At 39.6% G+C, this 19,910-nt stretch overlaps 1 long non-coding RNA gene across 1 annotated transcript in view; it reads right to left on the reverse strand.

Annotated features, from left to right (window-relative positions):
- LOC131405654 (uncharacterized) overlaps window positions 1-19,910 on the reverse strand; it is a 117,249-nt gene that overhangs the window by 82,279 nt on the left and 15,060 nt on the right. The window contains exons 4-5 of the long non-coding RNA XR_009220004.1: window positions 16,186-17,655; window positions 15,428-15,532 (exon numbers count right to left, since the gene is read on the reverse strand). This is a non-coding gene — a long non-coding RNA (uncharacterized LOC131405654). The remainder of the gene's footprint in view (window positions 1-15,427; window positions 15,533-16,185; window positions 17,656-19,910) is intronic.

Raw genomic sequence — 19,910 nt, forward strand, 5'->3', positions numbered from 1 at the left:
AAACCAGAACCCCAGCACAGGTTCACTTCCAGGAAGGAGTAACAATCCAGAGCCTCCTCCCCACAAGTCTTTTACATGTAATAACTTACTCATCTTTAACTTTATGGGTTTGTAAATGATAAAGGAAGAAAGTACATTATTGAGACCAAGCTGAAGATTTTTATGTTAAATTTAAGAGTTCTGTAGCGATAAAAGATACCAAAGGAGCAATGCTGATCTCAGAGATTTTCAAATTAACCACCTCAAACCGAATTTTTATGATGGGCATTTACATCCTATCTTTCAAAAGTAAATTTACAACTTAATCTGGTTTGATTTGGAGCTCAGAAATGTCCATGACATTATCTAAAGGTGTGATCCTGGGCCAAAGTGAAACATTTTATTTTAAAATCTAATCCTTTGTACTAACTAGGTAGTTCCCAAATGGCTGTACACAGGCCAGTGAGGCTCTGATGAAATTTTCATTAGTCTGCAGTAAAATGAGAAAAATAAAGGTAACGTAGTAAGTTTTTCATAAAACTAAATATTCAATTTTTATTTCTATCTATAATATTTGGTATAATTACTTTTTTGGAAAAATATGTTTTATACACTAAATAATAACACTATATAATAAGTGCATATTACAGACAGTTAAGATATAACCATAAATTGTCCACAATTTAGAAAATCAATAAGACAATTGTATCAGTCTGGGTACATATAGTCAGGAGGCAAAAACCACAACAGTTATTTGACAGAGAGAATTTAAAATAACAAATTGGTAACCAGAAGAGCAAAAAAAGAACTCTCAGATGTCACAGAGATGGCAACTGCAGGAAGCAGCTCGCACCATCCCTGGGGTTGGAAGAACAAAGAAAGAGGTTGTTAAAACTTAGAAACACAGAGGAGGGACCCTGTGGGGACTCAAACTTCTGAGGAGGGGAAGCTGCTTGCCTGGTGCTTACGTTGGGAGCTGGAGCGATTGAGCATGAGGAATCTCTTTCTGCAAGTGTTAGAAAATCTGCAAACTAGTCTCAGATAACACTGTAGAAGGGAAATACAGCTGCCCGGTGAAGTCTTGCTGGGCTGATGCTCACAGGAACAGAAAGAAGGCAGGAAGAAAACTGGAAGCAGATGGGATGGAGCAAGTCCCTTCTTTCTCCTTCAGTCTCCCAGTTTCCCTCTAACACCCTCACTGGCAGAGCCTAATGGGCAGCCAGGTGACAGAGCAGAAATGGAGTTCATGGAGACCAAGCCCCAGCTTCACAACGCAGACTATAGAAGGGCTTAAGAACTTACTAATAATTGGCACAACAATGTTGGTCTTTAATTTGTTTAAAATTTTACTTGTCCATAAAATACCACTCAGTGACATCACTTGTAGATACTTAATGAGGATTCCAGTTCTCATCCTATTGTTAATGTGATTTATAAGGATAAAGATATTTGGCGCACTTGACCTTTTCAAAACACTCTCAAATACACAGTCTTATTTGATTCTCACAAAGCCGATGATATGAAATATCCCTAGATTTCTTTGTTGATAATTCCACTTCTCAGAAAACAGAGTAATCAATAACAAAATTGCTGTTCTGAACCTAATTCTAACAAAGAGGGACTGATTAGAGAAGTGAAGTGACAGAGACCCTGGGAGAAAGCAAACATGCCATCCTGTACCTTTGTATCCATGCAGTCAGAGAGGGGAATGCTGGGGCATTCTCAAGGCTGGGTTGCTCTCCAGGCTCCACGCTACCCCTTCAGAACTTTTTTTTCTTTTAATATCCTTCAACAATGCCCTCTCCTTGGAATCTCTCACAGTCATATATGACCACTATTCTCTTCCCATTCTTGTCACTCATGACCAAGCTCCAAACCACTCCCACTCCCCCATGTTCATTAAGACCTCAAGCACCTGGCTCAGGACACTCCTTCATACCCCAAGTCCTGTCGCCTTCCACCTGATTTAATCATACATGTGAAGAATCCATTCAATAGTAACAGCACAGTTGTCTGACCTAGATCCCTGCAAACTTGGCCTCTTCTCCACTTTAGCAATCCTCTCTCAGGAAATATCCAAAACTTTGTCATTACTCCAAATCACTACATTTCTGGGATCCTGTACTCTGAAACCAAACCCCACCTAATTTCTCTAATCATTTCACTCATCTCAAGGCTTACCTACCAGTGAGCCTACCTCTCTAACCACTTTCCCAATCTATCAGCCCCTTCCTTTTAATTATGTCTTTCTAATTTAACTTAGGAGTTATACTTAGCATTTGTTGAGTGCTACTCTGCCAGCACTCTTCTAAGTGTTATATGGGTATTACCTCATTTAATTCTCATACCACGCCTACAAACGAGATACTGCTACAGTCTCATAGTCAGTTATTTCTGCCATTTTATAGCCATGCCTTCAATTTCCTTTGCCATTCCACAACATTTGCCTCGCCAGTTGTGGGCATATTTTATCCTCTTCAGTTTTCAGACTACCAAAAAAGAAATCAAATAACTACAGAAAAAAAAAACTGCAAAATTAAGTGGATTGACTCACATTCCTAAACTAGGACTCCAACACTATTCAGTAGCCCCTGTATGCACCCTAAGTTAGATTCCTTCCCCACTTTTAGGGAAGAGTTCCAAAGCTATAACCCTCTGTTCAAGCTGAATTTTCTATTCCACCCTACCCTACCCTATTCTATTCTATTCTATCCTAACCTATTCTATTACATTCTAATCACCCTCACTCTCAACTGTGGCCTGACCTTCTACTTCACTGAGAATATAGATATCATTAGGCGTAATTTCCCTCTTCTTCACCTCCAAATCTATCTACATATGCTATTTCTTATTTCTTGTCTCCAGTCTCAAAGGAAGGAGATCACCTTGCTTCTATCCCTTATTTCCTACTTCAGGATCTCATTTCATCAGTCTCTCTTCTGTCTTCAATCCTTCCGTCAACAAATAGTTGTTGAGAATCTACTATATGCAAGGCACTGTTCTAGGAAAATGGGATATATAAGTGGACAAAACAAAATCCTTGCCCTTGAGTAACCTACATTTTAGCTTCTCTATGCGTTCCTATGTCTTAGATTTTCTTTAAATGATCAAATTTGCCTCACCTACTCACCATCTACCTCCCTCAAAATGTGTCTGTTTCTACCTCCTCTCTTCTCTTCATCATTAAATTACTGAAAAGGGTATTCTTTGGGGGTGGGGAAACAATATCTTAAGAATGAAATATATGGCAAATAACCCCTGAGCAGAAAGAAAGAAGCACTGTGATGCCACCAAATAAAATGCCCGTGAGCCAAAGAGCTTCACATTGGTCCCTCCTCTTCCTTGAGCTACCTGCTTCTCTGGATGTGGAGGTAGACCAACATTCAGAGGAAGCACCTGCAGAAATGATGTGTGCTTGGGGGATGTGATTCAACACACGCAAACGGTAGATACCAGTTGACAGCAACCTCAGCTCACTTGCCCTTTACTACCACGTAGCTGAAGTCTAAACAAAGGTTATAAACTATATGTTTCCAGGCCTCCAGCTCAAATCCAGCTCAAATTCTAAGGGGACAATTGAGAAAGTGTCAGGTTAAAATAGAGGAGGAAGTCAAGTCGAGGAGAGTACACCCATAATTCTCTTAGGCAAACTTAGGCCTCTATAGATGAATAATAAATAGGAAAACTTGAATACAAGGCCTGTGCAAAACTATTACAAAATGAATTAAATATGTGATATGAGCAAGACAAATGGAAAATATATTTGTTCAAAAAACGCTTATAATTGAAGAAATACAATTTTAAATAAGGATTTTTCACCTGTCAGTTTGGTCAAAATTAAAAAGAGTAATGATCTAGTGTTGGAAAGAATGGAGGTAAAATATTACACACTATACACTATTGGTTGATAGTTATTATATATTAACGAGGTCTCAGAGAGAGAGAGAGACAGAAAGTACAAAAAATAACTTGGGTTAGCTTAAGCAAAAATGGTGAAATTTATTAAAAGGATGTGGGGTGTCATATAGAAATAAGAGGCAGCAATGCAGCCAGGAATCACAGGAGGCTAGGAACAAGGAACTGGAAAACTATTACAAACACAGGCAGTATTAAGTATTCTCATGATCCCTATCAGATCTAAACATATATCTACCTGCATCTGAATTCAAATTCTATTCATGTGTGTTATGAGTAAAAAAGATTAGAAAGAGTGTGTATAGTAAGCTATCACTTTTGTTCAGTGTTTCTCTCTTTAAAGGTATACATTTATACTGGAAAAAATCCAGGAAAAAATAAATATTGGTGGTCTCTGTTGGTAGAGCAGGTTTTAGGCAATTTTAGATTTTTTTTTCCTTTTTGCTTCTTGGTATTTCTTAGTTTTTCACCTGTACTGATGCTTACTCTATTTCACCATTTTAAAAAAACCTTCCCAGTGGAGACCATTCCTTCTCCCATTCCGCCACGCAGCTCATGGGGCAAAGAGAAAGTGTTTGCATGCTCCTTATGCCCCACTGCCTCTAACCGGGTACTGACCCAGTACTAACTCTCAGCAACTAAGCCTCTTGGGGGTTCTACACCAGTCACTTATACCATCCTATTTGCACCACTTGGCAAGACAGTATTCTCTTTTTTCTATTATTTTACCATGGTGATTCAGTGTCTTCTACTCCATTTTCAGGTTCTATAGCTCCTGTGATGGTAAACTCTCCCAACACAGTTCCTCAGCCACTGCAAGTCTTATAACTTGTTCTCCTCCTCTTTAGTCACCCACCTGCACCACCACATCTTTGATCTTACCATCCTGGAGTTTTTCTTTTTTTTTTTATTTTGCCTTGCTGACTACAAGTTCCCCCCTTTACCTCTTACACTTCCTAATTCCTACTTGCTCTTACTCTGTACTCTAAGTATAACCTCTAGTTCTTTTATCCTTTACTATTCTTTTAGCCAATCACACCCCCCCTTTTTTTTTTCGGTGAGGAAGATTGGCACTGAGCTAACATCTGTGCCCATCTGCCTCCATTTTATGTGGGATGCCTGCCACAGCATGGCTTGATGAGCAGTGCGTAGGTCCCTGCCCAGGACCCGAACCTGCAAACTCCAGGCTGCCGAAGCAGAGCACACGAACTTAACCACTATGCCACCGGGCCGCCCCCACAGTTACCCCTTTTTGACACATGTCCTTTACTTACTAAGTGCTCACTGTGTATCAGGCAATGCTAAGTGTCGAGGATAGAGAGAAATATATACACCCCTGAACTCAAAAATTCATAATCTAGTAATCTAAACAACCACAAATTGCTCAGTGCACACAATAATAGAAACATATATACTGTAATGAAACAGTTTAAAGGAAGATGTTATAACTATCTTGGAAGGGAGAGAGTAGAGAAAAGCCTCACAGCGAAAGTGGCACCTGAGCGGGATTTTGAAGGATACCTAGGAGCTTTCCCTGTTTAGCAGGAAGGAGTTGGGGGGCTGACTGCTGGGAGAGGACAGCAAGCAGTCATGTACAAAGGAAACTATAATGCTTCCTCCAATCCTACCCCTTTGCCTCTATTAAACCTTATCTCTTAGATGTCTCCTCTGCTCTCCGCAGTACATGTCATTGTTGATTCCTCATTCTTGACTTCTCCACCCTCTGGCTTTGTTTCCTGGTTTTCCTTCCACCTCTTTGACTGCTTGTTGTCTGACTCCTCTTCCTATTCCCCCAATGTGAGACGTTACAAAAGACTATCATTAGCTTTCTTTTCTCTATATATACTGCTCTTATCAAATCTCATCCAACTCCATGATCCATGAATTACCTCTATGTCAGCAGTTATTAATCCTGGTTGTACATTAGAACAATCCAGGGAGCTTTACAAAACAAACAAATGCCAGGGCCCCACCCTACACTAATTCAATCAGCATCTCTGCCAGAACTGATTAAATCAAAATGTTTGGCCTTTGCTAATTGAATCAGAATCATTGAATATATCAATTAAATCAGAATCTCTGAAGATGGTCATGTATATTTCAAAGCCCTCCAGGTGATTATAATATGCAACTACACTGAGAACTGCTGCTCTATGTAGATGAATTTGAAATCTATCCTTCCAGTTATGACTTCTCTTCTAATCCCTCGATCCATTTTCCAAATATTTTGGACATTTCTCCTGGATCTCACCATTTCAGCTTGAAAACTCCAAATCTGAACTCATTACTTTCCCATGTAAATACATTCTTCTTCCCCTCTGAACTTTTATTAATGGAACCATCTTTTTCATCATTCAGGATGGACACCTCAAAATAATCTGACCCTTCTCTCTTCCTTGCTATCAATATCCAGTTAGTTGCTAAGAACTACTGAGCTCAGCTATCCCTATTTACCCCTCATATCCAGTTCCTTTCACTCCTACTGTCACCAAGTTAGACTGATCCTTTGCCACTTCTCAGCAGTCAGCCCCCAATATAATTTGACCTCTAGTCCTCCCAACTCCATTATCCAAAAGTTTCATCTTCATACAACAGAGGTCTCTTGTGACCCCTCTGCTCAAAGACCTTCAGGGCTCCTTACTATCCACAGAATGAAATCCAAAAGACTTAGTTTAGCATTCAAAGCCTTTCTAGACACATTTTCTTCTGCTCCATTTTATTTGCTGTTCATTCTAACCAAACTGGAATACTTAACCATTGATCAACACATGCCTTGGAATTTTCTACTTCCATGGCTTTGGAACACCCTTCCTCCCTTTTCTGATGTTCAAAAATCATTTACCCTTCAAAGCCCTATTTAAGTTAGACTTCTTCCTAAAATCCTCTGATAAAAGAAATCTCTCCTCCAACTAATTCCAAAAGCATTTTATCTAGACTCTCTTAAGATACATTTGCTACCTTGTATAATTGTGTATACACTTTATCTCTGATAGAGTAATGCTATCTTTGAATATAAGGTTTATGTATGATCCTGGCATAATGTCTTGCTGATACTCAAATGTTTCTTTTAAATTAATTAGTGAGGAAACTAGGAGAAGCAGTATAGCATAATTAGTAAGAAATCATACTTTAGACTTCAGAGTTAAAGACACTTAGGTTTAAATCCCAACTTCACCACGTTCTTTTTGTGTGAACTGACTTTGAGCAAATAACTTTTCCTAGCATCAGATTCCTAATCTGTAAAAGTGGTTATGATTAGAGTATGTAACTAATAATACCTAACTACTTAATTAATGGGGTAGTTATAAGACTTAAATGAGATGATTCGTGTAAAAAGATAAGCACCATGACTCACATATAAGTTCTTAAGAAATGTTAGATATTTCTCCCATTTTTTTAGCTTTAATGAAGTATAATTGACAAAATTGTAAGACATTTAAAGTGTACAACATGATGGTTTGATATACATATACATTGTGAAAGGACTTCCCCCATCAAGTTAATTAACACCTTCATCACCTCACATAATTGTCATTTTCTTTTTTGAAGAGAACTAAGATCTACTCTCCTAGCAACTTTCAGGTATAAAATATCATATTGTTAACACTATGCTTTACATTGGATCCTCAGAACTTATTCATCTTCTAACTAGAAGTTTGTACACTTTGACCAACATCTTCCCATTTGCCCCATCCACCAGCCCCTGGCAACAATCATTCTACTCTATATTTCTATGAGTTCGGCTTTTTTAGATTCCACATATAAGTGATTCCATGCAGTATTTGTCCTCCTCTGTCAGACTTACGTCACTTAGTATATGCCCTCAAGGTCCATCCATGTTGTGGCAAATGGCAGGATTCCTTCTTTCTCATGGCTGAATCATACATATATATAATATATAATATTATTATATCTAGTATATATATAATATTATGTATACCACATTTTGTATATGTAGATATGTTATATATATATATACATATATATTTATATATATATAAAACATATCTATTTTCTTTTTCTATTCATCTGTTGACAAACACTTAGGTTGTCTCCCAATCTTGGCAATTGTGAATAATGCTGCAATGAACATGGGAGTGTAGATGGCTCTTCAAGCTCTGGATTTCATTTCCTTTGGATATAAACCCAGAAGAGGGATTGATGGATCACACGGTAGTTCTATTTTTAATTTTTTGAGGAACTTCCATACTGTTTTCCATAGTAGCTGTACCAGTTTATACTCTCACCAACAGTGCACAAGGGTTCACTTTTCTCCACATCCTCACCAGCATTTGCCATCTGGTCTTTTAGATAATAGACATCCTAATAGGTTTGAGGTGATATCTCATCGTGGTTTTGATTTGCCTTTCCCTGATGATGAGTGCTGTTGTGTACCGTTTGATGTACCTGCAGGCCATTTGTATGTCATCTTTGGAAAAATGTCTGTTCAGGTCCTTTGCCCATTTTTAATTGTTTCTTTTTCTATTGAGTTGTATGAGTATTTTATTATTTGGGATATTAACCCCTTATTGGATATGTGGTTTGTAAACATTTTCTCCCTTTCCATAGGTTACCTTCTCATTTTGTTGATGGTTTCCTTTGCTATGTAGAAGCTTTTAGTTTGATGTACTCCCACTTTATTTTTTATTTTGTTGCCTTTCCCCTTGGTGTCTAATTCAAAAAAATCATTGCCAAGGCAATGTCAAGGAGTTTATCTCCTATGTTTTCTAGAAGTTTCATGGTTTCAGGTCTTACATTCAAGTCTTTAATCCATTTTGAGTTTATTTTTGTGTATGTGTAATACAAGGATCCAGTTTCATTCTTCTGCATGTGGATATCCTGTACTCCCAACATTTATTAAAGAGACTATCCTTTCTCCACTGTATATTCTTGGCTCCTTTGTCAAAAATTAACTGACCATATATGCTTGGGTTTATTTCTGGGCTCTCTGTTCTGTTCCATTGCTCTATGTGTCTGTTTTTATACCAATATGGTACTGTTTTAATTACTATATATTTGTAATACAGTTTGAAGTCAGGAAGTGTGATGCCTCCAGCTTTGTTCTTCTTACTCAAGATTGCTTTCACTTTTTGGGGTCTTTTGTGGTTCCATAGAAATTTTAGAATTGTTTGTTCTATTTCTGTGAAAAATGCCATTGGAATTTTGATAGAGATTTCACTGGACATTTTAACAATATTAATTCTTCCAATCCATGAACATGGAATATCTTTCCATTTATTTATGTCTTCATTTCTATCATCAATGTCTTATAGATTTCAGATCTTTCACCTCCTTAGGTAAATTTATTTCTAAGTATTTTATTATTTTGACTCAATTGTAAATGGAATTGTTTTCTTAATTTCTCTTTCTGGTAGTTTGTTGTTAGTGTTTAGAAAAGCAACTATTTTCTGCATATTGATTTTGTATCTTGCAACTTTACTGAATTCGTTTATTAGTTCTAACAATTTTATAGTGGAGTCTTTATGGTTTCCTGTACATAACATCGTGTCATCTGCAAAAAGAAACTATTATTTTATTTATTCCTTTTCAATTTATATTTTTATTTCTTTTTCTTTTCTAAATGCTCTGGTTACAACTTCCAGTACTGTGTTGAATAAAAGCAGCAAGAGTGAGCATCCTTGTCTTGTCCCTAATCTTAGAGGAAAAGTTTTCAGCTTTTCACCATTGAGACTGATGTTTGCTGTGGGCTTGTCATATATGGCCTTTATTATGTTGAGGTACATTCCCTCTGTACTCACTTTGTTGAGAGTTTTTATAATGTAAGGATGTTGAATTTTGCCAAGTGTTTTTTCTGCATCTATTAAGATAATCATATGATTTTTACCCTTCATTTTGTAATGTGGTATATGACATTGATTGATTTGTGGATGTAGAACCATCACTGCAACTATGAAAAAAACCCCACTTCATCATAGTGTGATCCTTTAATGTATTATTGAATTTGGTTTGCTAATGTTTTCTTGAGGATTTTTTCAACTATATTCATCAGGGATAATGGTTTGTAATTTTCTCTTCTTATAATGTCCTTGTCTGGCTTTGGTATCAGAGTAACACTGGCCTATTAAAATGAGTTTGGAACTGTTCCTTCCTCTTCTGTTTTTTGGAAGAATTTGAGAAGGATAAGTAATAATTCTTCTTTAAATGTTTGGTAGAATTCACCAGTGAAGCCATCCGGTCCTGGACTTTTGGTTGTTGAGAGGTTTTTGATCACTGCCTCAATTTCCTTACTAGTAAGGTCTGTACAGATTTTCTATTTCTTCATGATTCAATCTTGGTAGGTTGCATGTTTTCTGAATTGAACTATATATTTACCTTTACCACTGAGTTTTATATTTTCGTATGTTTTCATGTTACTAATCAGCATCCTTTTATTTAAGATTGAAAAAGTCCCTTTAATGTTTCTTATAAGGCTGATCTATTGGTGATGAACTTCTTCAGCTTTTGTTTGTCTGGAAAACTCTTCATCTCTTCAATTCTGAAGGACAACTTTGCCAGGTAGAGTATTCCTAGCTGGCAGTTTTTTCTTTCAGCACTTCAAATATATCATCCCATTCCCTTCTGGCCTGTAAAGTTTCTGCTGAAAAATCTGCTCATAGTCTTATGGGGGTTCCCTTGTATGTAGAAAGTTGCTTTTCTCTTGCTGCTTTTTGGATTCTCTCCTTGTTTTTAACTTTTGACAATTTAATTATAATATGTGTGGGTGTGTGTGTCTTAAGTTTATCTTATTTAGCACTCCTGGATCTGGGTGTCTGTTTCTTTCTCCAGATGAGGGAAGTCTTTATCCAATATTTCTTTGAATGAGCTTTGTGCTCTTTTCTTTCTCTCTTCTCCTTTTGGGGCCCCCTATAATGCATATATTGGTCCACCTGATGGTGTCCCATAAGCTATCTTTACTTTTTTTCTTTTTTTTTTTTGCTCCTCTGATTGGATGATTTCAACTGCCCTGTCTTTGAGTTCACTGATCCCTTCTTCTGCTTGATCTAGTCTGTTGTTGGCCTCATCTATTGAATTTTTCAGTTCAGTTATTTTATTCTTCAGCTCTGTGATTTCCATTTGGTAATTCTTTGTATCTTCTGTATCTGTTTAAATTCTCACTTTGTTTATGCATTCTCTCCTGACCTCAGTGAGCATCTCTATGACCATTATTTTGAACTCTCTATCATGTAAATCACTTACTTTTGTTTCATTAAGATCTGTTTCTGGAGATTTTTCTTGTTCTTTTCTTTGGAACATATTCCTGTCTTTCATCATTTTCATTGACTCTCTGTGTTGGTTCTGTGCATTAGATAAAAGAGCGACTTCTCCCAGTTTGACAGAGTGGTCTTATGTAGGAGATGAACCTTATCAGCTCAGCCCAAGCTCCTGCTTCTCTCAAACCTTTGTGATTGTTCAAGTCACCATCTTTGTTCTTAGTGGTTCCCAGTAGGTGAGGGTATGCCAAGACCCATCTGTGTCTCAAAGGGGAGGATTGCAGTCAGCACCTAGATGCAGGCTGATTACAACCTGAACCCTCAGGCAGCAAGTGGAAAAGTATGTCGTTAAGCCCCTTCCAGGAAGAAGCTGAGTAATGGGCATTTTTGACTGCTCCCTCTGCTCTGAGCCCTGGGGAGATAGTCACATCAACTGCTTGCACACCCACTAAGAATGGCTTCTTTGTATGCTATAGTCCTCTGGGTCTTGCGGATGCAAGCCCTGTTGGCTTTTCAGAGCTAGGTGTCTTGGGGACCCTTCCCTCACATGGGAGTCCAAAGTTGAGGTGCTAGATGTGAAGTCCAAATTCTGTGCTCCTCAGAAAGAAGCTGGGAGTTTGGGGTTGCCTCTCAATTATATGACACTCTGCTGGGGGTAGGATTTATGGTGAGAGTGTGTCCCAGCCTTTCCCACCCATTTTGTATTTTCTCATCTACCTGATCTGTAGGAGTTGCTTAGCTAGTTTCTGGATGTCTCTCAGAGGGAATTTATCTGAGTGTAGCTGTACGTTTGGTACATCCATGGGAGGAGGGATGTTCAGGAGTCTCCTATGTCGCCATCTTTGTCAACTCTCCAAATGTTAGATTTCTAGTAGACATCATGAAACGGCTCAGTCAGTACACGTTCTAACCCCTTCTTCTAATATGCTGAGGCTAAAAAGCTAAAAACTATTTCCCAATCCCTTGCACCTAGGGTTCTAGATTTTATTTAAGTTCCTACAATCAAACGTTAAATTTGGCATTGGCACCCACTCTTGCTGCTGTGGCTTGGAACAACAGCGGTACAGTCTGGAACAGCAGCTGGAACAGCAGCTTCCTAACTTGGCAGGCTATTTTCTGCTCATAGCAGAGGCTCTGGAGCTGCTAGTGGTGGTGGTGTCTTTCTGTTACTACAGCATCCTGATTGTGGCAAAGGCAACAATCCCTTGACAGGCAGTGTGGGTTTGGGAACCATTCCTAGAAGCTCAACCCAGAATCTGTAAACCATTTAATACTCTGTGATGAATCTCTGCTTAAACTAGTTTGAGTAAGTTTTATTCTCCACAACTGAACACTGACCAAAATATTACTGTTATTATTTCTTCTGGAGAAAATTTCCATCTGGGAAGAAAAAAATTTGTGACCAAGATGGCAATTTAGAGACAGATTTCACTCTGCATATTTGACTTTAAGTCAATGAAGTGGGAACGACACTCAAGAATAAAGAATGGCAAGCAATGGTTTGTAATGGGCTTCAGCGCATTTGGGATGTTGAAATTTGGTATAGCATTTAAAAATATATCTCAATTTCTTGACTATAACTTAGTTTAATAAAATAACACGCCACTGTTTTGCTATATATTCCTTTCTATAAGCATGTATCAGGACTTTTCCATAAAAACACCTTCAAGGAGCAGTAACTACTCATCTGCATGCACCTGCGGGCCCTGGATAGGTCAAGCACTGGGTCTGAACTCCAATAGGAAGCATAAGAGAACTCAGAATGCAGGACTTGTTACTGCTGGGACCTCAACACTGTTCTGTCTGAATTTAGCTGCCCTTCTTTCTTTCTTCACCCCTGTGCTCTTAAGAGGCTTTCAGTATCATATCCTCTACTTTTAACCCTCCTTCAAGCAGCAACTGATGAACAGCTGAGAAAGATGTGTGATGCTCTCCATGGCTTTGACTTCTACGACCCCATGATTATTTTCTAGGTGAACAAGCAATATCCCTAAAATAGACCCAGTAAATTTTTGCAGCAGATAGTCTGGCAACAACAAATATTTATCGAGTGCCAAAGGTACAAAGCATCCCAGGTAGTTGAGATACATATCAAAAAATAGACCTGTTTCCTGCTCTTAACTCACAGGCACAGACTATTTCACTTCTGAGTGTTTCTGCTTACTTGGAATGTCACTGAGGTCAGATTGAAACAACAAAAGCACAGATGCAGACCTTAATCTGAGACGTGTTTCTGCACCTACAAAATAAAACTCACTCAAAATCCCTTATCGTATAATAAGTAATTTCCTCGCAATCGTTTTCTTAGACCTGGAGAAGTCTAGAATTTAATCATTTTACCCTCCCTGTGTGTGGAAAAACTAACAACCAAATAAATCCTCTATGGAAATTTCCTATATCTTAATAGGGGTTTGGGTAACTTAGGCTTTTGCATTAGTCAAAACTTATCTAATGGTACACTTAAGATTTGGATATCACTGTTACATAAATTTTACCTCAAAAAAAAAAGAACTGAAAACAAATATTAAACTCAGTTAATTACAAGCACGCTAAAAAGTCTAAGAGTGAAGTATACTCATGCCTGCAACTTACTTTGAAATGCATCAGAAAATAAGATGGATGGATGGAAGGCAAATATAACACCATGTTAACAATTATAGAATCCAGGTGCTAGATTCTTTCAAATTTTCTTTATATTGAAAATTTTCATAAGAAAAGTTCAGGGGGAAAAAAATGGGCCCCTATAGCAGACCAATCACAATTTGTGAATTGGCACTAATCCTGGGACCACATTATGTTGCACAGATAAAGAACCCAACGAAAAAAACAAAACAACATCAGTAGCAAATAATGCAAATATGGATCATGGAAGGAATTGGGATTTATTATTTTCTAGGCACATGGAACATTAAGAAGCTAAGGTCAGCCCCGTGGCTTAGCGGTTAAGTGCATGCGCTCCACTGCTGGTGGCCCGCGTTTGGATCCTGGGCGCGCACCAACGCACCACTTCTCCGGCCATGCTGAGGCCGCGTCCCACGTACAGCAGCTAGAAGGATGTGCAACTATGACACACAACTATCTACTGGGGCTTTGGGGATAAAAAGGAGGAGGATTGGCAGTGGATGTTAGCTCAGAGCTGGTCTTCCTCAGCAAAAGGAGGAGGATTAGCATGGATGTTAGCTCAGGGCTGATCTTCCTCACAAAAAAAAAAAAAAAAAAAGCAGCAGCTAAGGAAAAACCTGCAACCACCAGCCGAAAACCATGATCGCAGTTCTTAAAAAATTATCTGCAGGGTGTTTTTGAAAGTATTTTTATTATATGGAAAACAGAAAGATTGTTTTACTTTCTGTTTCAGAGTAATAAACTGCCCCTACTGCCTTCAGCAGAGGGGGATCACAGTGAATGAAGGGCTCTCAGCTCTAGAGACCTTGGTGAGTTGGGGGGTGGAGGGGGCGGGAGACAGGGAGAGAGAAAGAGGGAGAGGGAGGGAGAGGGAGAGGGAGGGAGAGACAGGGAAATTGGAATGAGAAGGGGAGGGAAATGTGGACAGAGGGAGAATTTGAAGTTCTAGGACCAAGACGGGAAAGAGGAGCCAACCAGACAGAGAAAGGCTGAAACAAAAGAATTCAGTAGAACTCCCCAGTGGTGGGTGGCCAAAGGACATTTTGAGACCTGGGAGGCTGCCTTATTCATTTGAGGTTGTTTGCATTGCTGCTGTGTAAACTCTGTTGCTACCCTTTCCCCAAATCTTCACTAAAGGCTCTTAAACTCATGAATGTTTTATGTGAATGGGCTTTTAGCGGACATCAGGCAGGGAGCTCAATTTTGTTTCTGGGTCAATGTAGTGCAGACATCTTGAAAAGGGCTTCGGACTCCCACAGGCCTTGGAATGAGAGCTGTCCAAGTCAATTTTAGGGAGATCTCTGGGTCTGAAGAAGAATGGGAATGGGGGAAGGGGATCAGACATTGGCTTATTCAAAGACAAGCTGATCTGCAGAGAAAAAAATTTCAAACTCACTTTTTCTCATCCATTTTTAACCCAAAACATGCTCATTATCAGGTATGGAAATTCAGGAAAGTCATTTTCAGCTTTTGGTGATCAGTCTTTTTTCATGGGGTAACATTGCCACCTACTGGTACTTGTAAAAAATACCTTTTATAATAGTGTTAAACTTGGAATTGTTTTGGAAACCTTAGAGTGTCTTTCATTTACTGACAAATTCTTCCTTTGTGCTAGAAGACAAAGTTGTATAAAATGAGGTGGTTTGGCCTCAAAAATTTTATATTATCTAATGGCAAACTTCACAAAAACACCTTCTTACCTTTCAGGATTCAGTCGCCATTTCACCAGTACAACCTTTCTTGATAGCAGGTTCCAATTCTTCTGACGCAGAAATTGACCACTCCCTCTTGGGCTCTACGGCATCCTGTACATATTTCTTTCTTAGCATAAACAGTTTACTACTGTACTTACTTTATTACAATGTCTGTCTCCCATATCCAGAACATAAGCTCCTTAAAATTCAGGGACTGTATCTTTTCTGCATTTATATTCCTAGCACCTGGAACAGGACCCGCACATTGTAGATGATAAGTATGTGACAAATAAATGAATGAATGACAATCAAAAAGCACAGGCAAGGTAAATATCACTCTATACAAATTTTTATTAATTCAAAACAATTTTAAATAAACATTTTAACTCTAGATATGCACAATAGGTAGTTTCTTGCATATGTGGCATCTTTTTTTTTTTTGAGGAAGATCGGCCCTGAGCTAACATTTGCCAATCCTCCTCTTTTTTGCTGAGGAAGACTGGCCCTGGGCTAACATTCATGCCCATCTTCCTCTACTTTCTATGGGACGCAGCCACAGCATGGCATGACAAGCGGTGCGTCAGTACGCGCCCAGGATCGAACTGGCGAACCCTGGGCCGCCGCAGCAGAGCGCGGGCCCTTAACCGCTTGCGCCATCGGGCCGGCCCCCATATGTGGTATCTTTTACCTTGTCCAAAAAAAACTTCATCTTACAAACTTCATATACATGAACTCAGTAAAATAAAGAACAAATATGAAGTTACCTTAGCAGGTAATTTTCCCATCAGCATATAATCCATAAATTCTTAAACATCATAGGATAATCCAAAACAAGATATTGATGGACTCTGTCATCAGCTCTTAAGAGGACCAACTAAGAGGAAACATTTAGAGTAAACAGATTTTATTTATTTGATAACGAGTCAGCACTGCTGAGGTACAAAGGAATCTGAAACTTGCATTATCTGAATTATCCATTATTAGTTACATAACCCAAGATCACACAGTTAAGTCCGAGATCTACTGAGATCCTCGTACCAATTCTGGAGAACTCCAGGGCACCCGGGCCTCTCTTTGGAACCTAATTTCCCTACAGGGAAAAGACACCTGGCCCTCGACCCAGTCTCCTGAGTTTGAACAAGAAGACTCGAGAGCTCTCTCCTTCAGAACTCTCTCGGGAAGGCAATTCCAAGGAGCATGGCCACTCACCTTCCATCAAGAAAAGGTGAAAGAATGTGCAAAAGAAGTGGGCCGGGGTGCTGGGGAGGAGGGTTAGGAGGCCAAGCCTTACAGCACGGCACAGCCACTTCACAATGCAATTCTCACAGGGCTCTGTACACATGCATTCTGAGCAGATAACACGGACACTTATTTTACTAAGCAAAATCAGATGTGAATTCCTTTATGTTTTCTCCATTTGCCTGAAATTTTCTATTTTCCATCCATTCCTCTTTCCTGTCTTCCTTTCTAAAGTTGATCTCATCCCTTCCCAGTTCAGTTCTGAGACGTTAATTCAAAAACTTTCTTCAGTCTTCCTCCTCTTTCCCTCCAGCAGTTCCTCCCCACATATCAAAACACCATCTCTTCTGTCTTGGGGGAAAAAGAGCCCTCTGTGAGTCCTGTCTCTGAAGAGCCCAGTGACATATCCTAGTTTCTTCTTCCCTTCACTGTCAACCTTCATAAAAGACTTCACTTGCTGCAACAATTCTCTTCCCTGCCTTTTTTTTTTTTTTTGTGAGGAAGACCAGCCCTGAGCTAACATCCAATGCCAATCCGCCTCTTTTTCGCTGAGGAAGACTGGCCCTGGGCTAACATTCATGCCCATCTTCCTCTACTCTATATGGGACACCGCCACAGCATGGCTTAACAAACGGTGCGTCAGTGCGCAGCTGGGGATCCGAACCGGTGAACCCCGGGCCGCTGCAGCGGAGCACGCACACTTAACCGCCTGCGCCACTGGTCCGGCCCCTCTCTTCCCCCTTTTACGGCACAATTCCTTAAGATCTGAGTTTTCCCAGACTCAGCTCTTGGTACCACTTTTCCAAAAATTACCAGTAACCTCCAAGTTGCCAAATTCAGTTACTCCTACTCAACTTCTGAAGCCTTAGACAACAGTGATTATCGCTCTTGACTGACACACGCTTCTCCCACTCTTCTGCACTCCATCCTCTTCACACGTCTCTTCACCAGTTCTTCTCAGTTTCCTTCCCTGGAACCTCTTCTGTCTTCTACCTCTAAAATAGAAGGTAGAAGATGTACTAAACAGTTCAGTCCTCATCCTGTTCTCACTTGACATACTCCTCCTTAGGGATTTCATCTATTATTTCTGTCCTTCTCTCCTTCATGGACTTAACAAACATCTATTAAGGGCCAACCATGTGACAGCTACTTTCCTTGGAGCTTGTTATTCCTCAATGAACAAGACTGACAAGGTCCCCATTATCATGAGTTGATACTCTAGTGTGCATGTGTGTTGGAAGGGAAAGGTGGGCAGTGACAGATACTAAACAAATTAAAAGAGGAATAAACAAGAAGTATCAAAATAAACTTTGTAACTGAGCCTGGTCAGAAAAAGTCTCTGAGTTTAGCTTCCCCAAGGTTGGCACAGGTCATCCCCTGAGCATCTAGCTAGGGAGCCTGCTAGTTGGTTTCTGTGTGTAGGTGAGGATCATGGCTCAAAGTGAACCCCCAAGCTGAGCTGACTCCAACTCATGCCAGATTTCAGAGGCGTCTCTAACACCAGAGGCCTTGTCAGCCAGGAAACATCATTAGGCTCTAACCAAACTGCAGGGGAAGTTCAAATGCTGGCAGGGAGAGCAGCAACCAACAAGGGACATCACCACAGCAACAAGAAGAGCCTTGAGACAATATGCAAACCTGAGAATCCTGCCTTCTTCAAGCTATGAGACCACAAAAGCCACCCCTCCACCACATAGCAAGATGCCATCTTAGAGAGAGAAGCTGAGATCATGAGCAGTTATACTAAGACATTAAGCCCTATTGAAAGGAAATGTTTAAATTCGTACATGAGCCTAAGTTTTAAACTTGATTAAATCAACTTGCTTGTATTTTTGCTGCTGTTGTTTCTTTCTTTGTCCCCTCACACTCCCAATCCTCCAAGAACCAGCAGGTTGAGAACTGTAAAGGGTGTATTGGAGCAGTGATAGCACATAAACTTTTCCCTGCAGTTCTGAGTGTGAAATGGGTAGCCTTATGACATGGCTATGTGTTTGTCTCTAATTCTGACCTCTTTCTTGAGTTCCAGACCAGGATTTCTAAAAGTCTGCTCATCAAAAACAAAATGTCTCTCTCCCACCTACAAACCAACTTTTTCCTAAACCCCTTCTCTTCATTAAAGTGAATTTCTGATCTCCTAATCAATCAGACGGGAAATTTTGGAGTCTCCAAAATGTCACAAGACTAACCTGAAATACTGTGCAAATAAAATGTTCATTTATATTCTCACTGCCACTCTGCTAGCTCAAGGCCTCTTTAACTCTCATCTAAAAGATTAAAAAGTCTCTTAACTGGTTTTCTTGGTAATAGGGCATGATGCTGGGCCTGTGGATGCGGACACAAGCTGTGAGGATCTTTGTATCAGATATTAATACCCACTAGAGAACCACCACCATGGAAGAGGCACTAAACAACCAAGTACAGATCTTCCTTGACTTACAGTGGGGTTACCTCCTGACAAACCCACCATAAGTTAAAAATATTGTTAAGTCAAAAATGCATTTAATACACCTAACCTACCAAACATCATAGCCTGGCCTAGCCTACCTTAAACGTGCTCAGAACACTTTCATTAGCCTACGGTTGGACAAAATCATCTAACGCAGAGCCTATTTTATAATAAAGTGTTGGATATCTCATGTAATTTATCGAATACTGTAATAAAGTGAAAAACAGAATGTTATTATGGGTACAGAATTGGTACAGAATGGTTGTAAGTGTGTCGGTTGTTCACCGTCATGATCAACCTGCCTCACTGGGAGCTGCAGATCGTGGCCCCTGCCCAGCATCACAAGAGAAGATGGCACCACGTACTGCTAGCCTGGGGAAAGACCCAAGTTCAAAATTCCAAGATGGTTTCTACTGAGTGCATATTGCTTTCACACCATCATAAAGTCAAAAAATCCTACGTTAAACCATTGTAAGTTAGAGACCATCTATATACAGAATACTTACCAGTTCATATAATCCAGCTTCTGTCATTGGCCACCTTAGTGCTGGCATAATGGACAAAGTAGCCATGGTGACAGGGATGGAGGTTATGCATGGGCCCAACCTTATGGGCTCCCTCTCACCAAGGCTGGTCTAGCTGACTACTACTACAGATTATCCAACCTGCCAATTACAGAAACCAAAGTTGAACCCCCAAAATGGCACATTCCCTCAAAGAGATCAACAAGACACTTAGTGCAAATTGATTACATTGGACCCTTTCCATTCTGGAAGGGGCAGTGTTTCACCTTGACAAAAATCA

Source organism: Diceros bicornis, chromosome 5 (genome assembly GCF_020826845.1).
Source record: "Diceros bicornis minor isolate mBicDic1 chromosome 5, mDicBic1.mat.cur, whole genome shotgun sequence".
Classification (NCBI taxonomy): domain Eukaryota; kingdom Metazoa; phylum Chordata; class Mammalia; order Perissodactyla; family Rhinocerotidae; genus Diceros; species Diceros bicornis.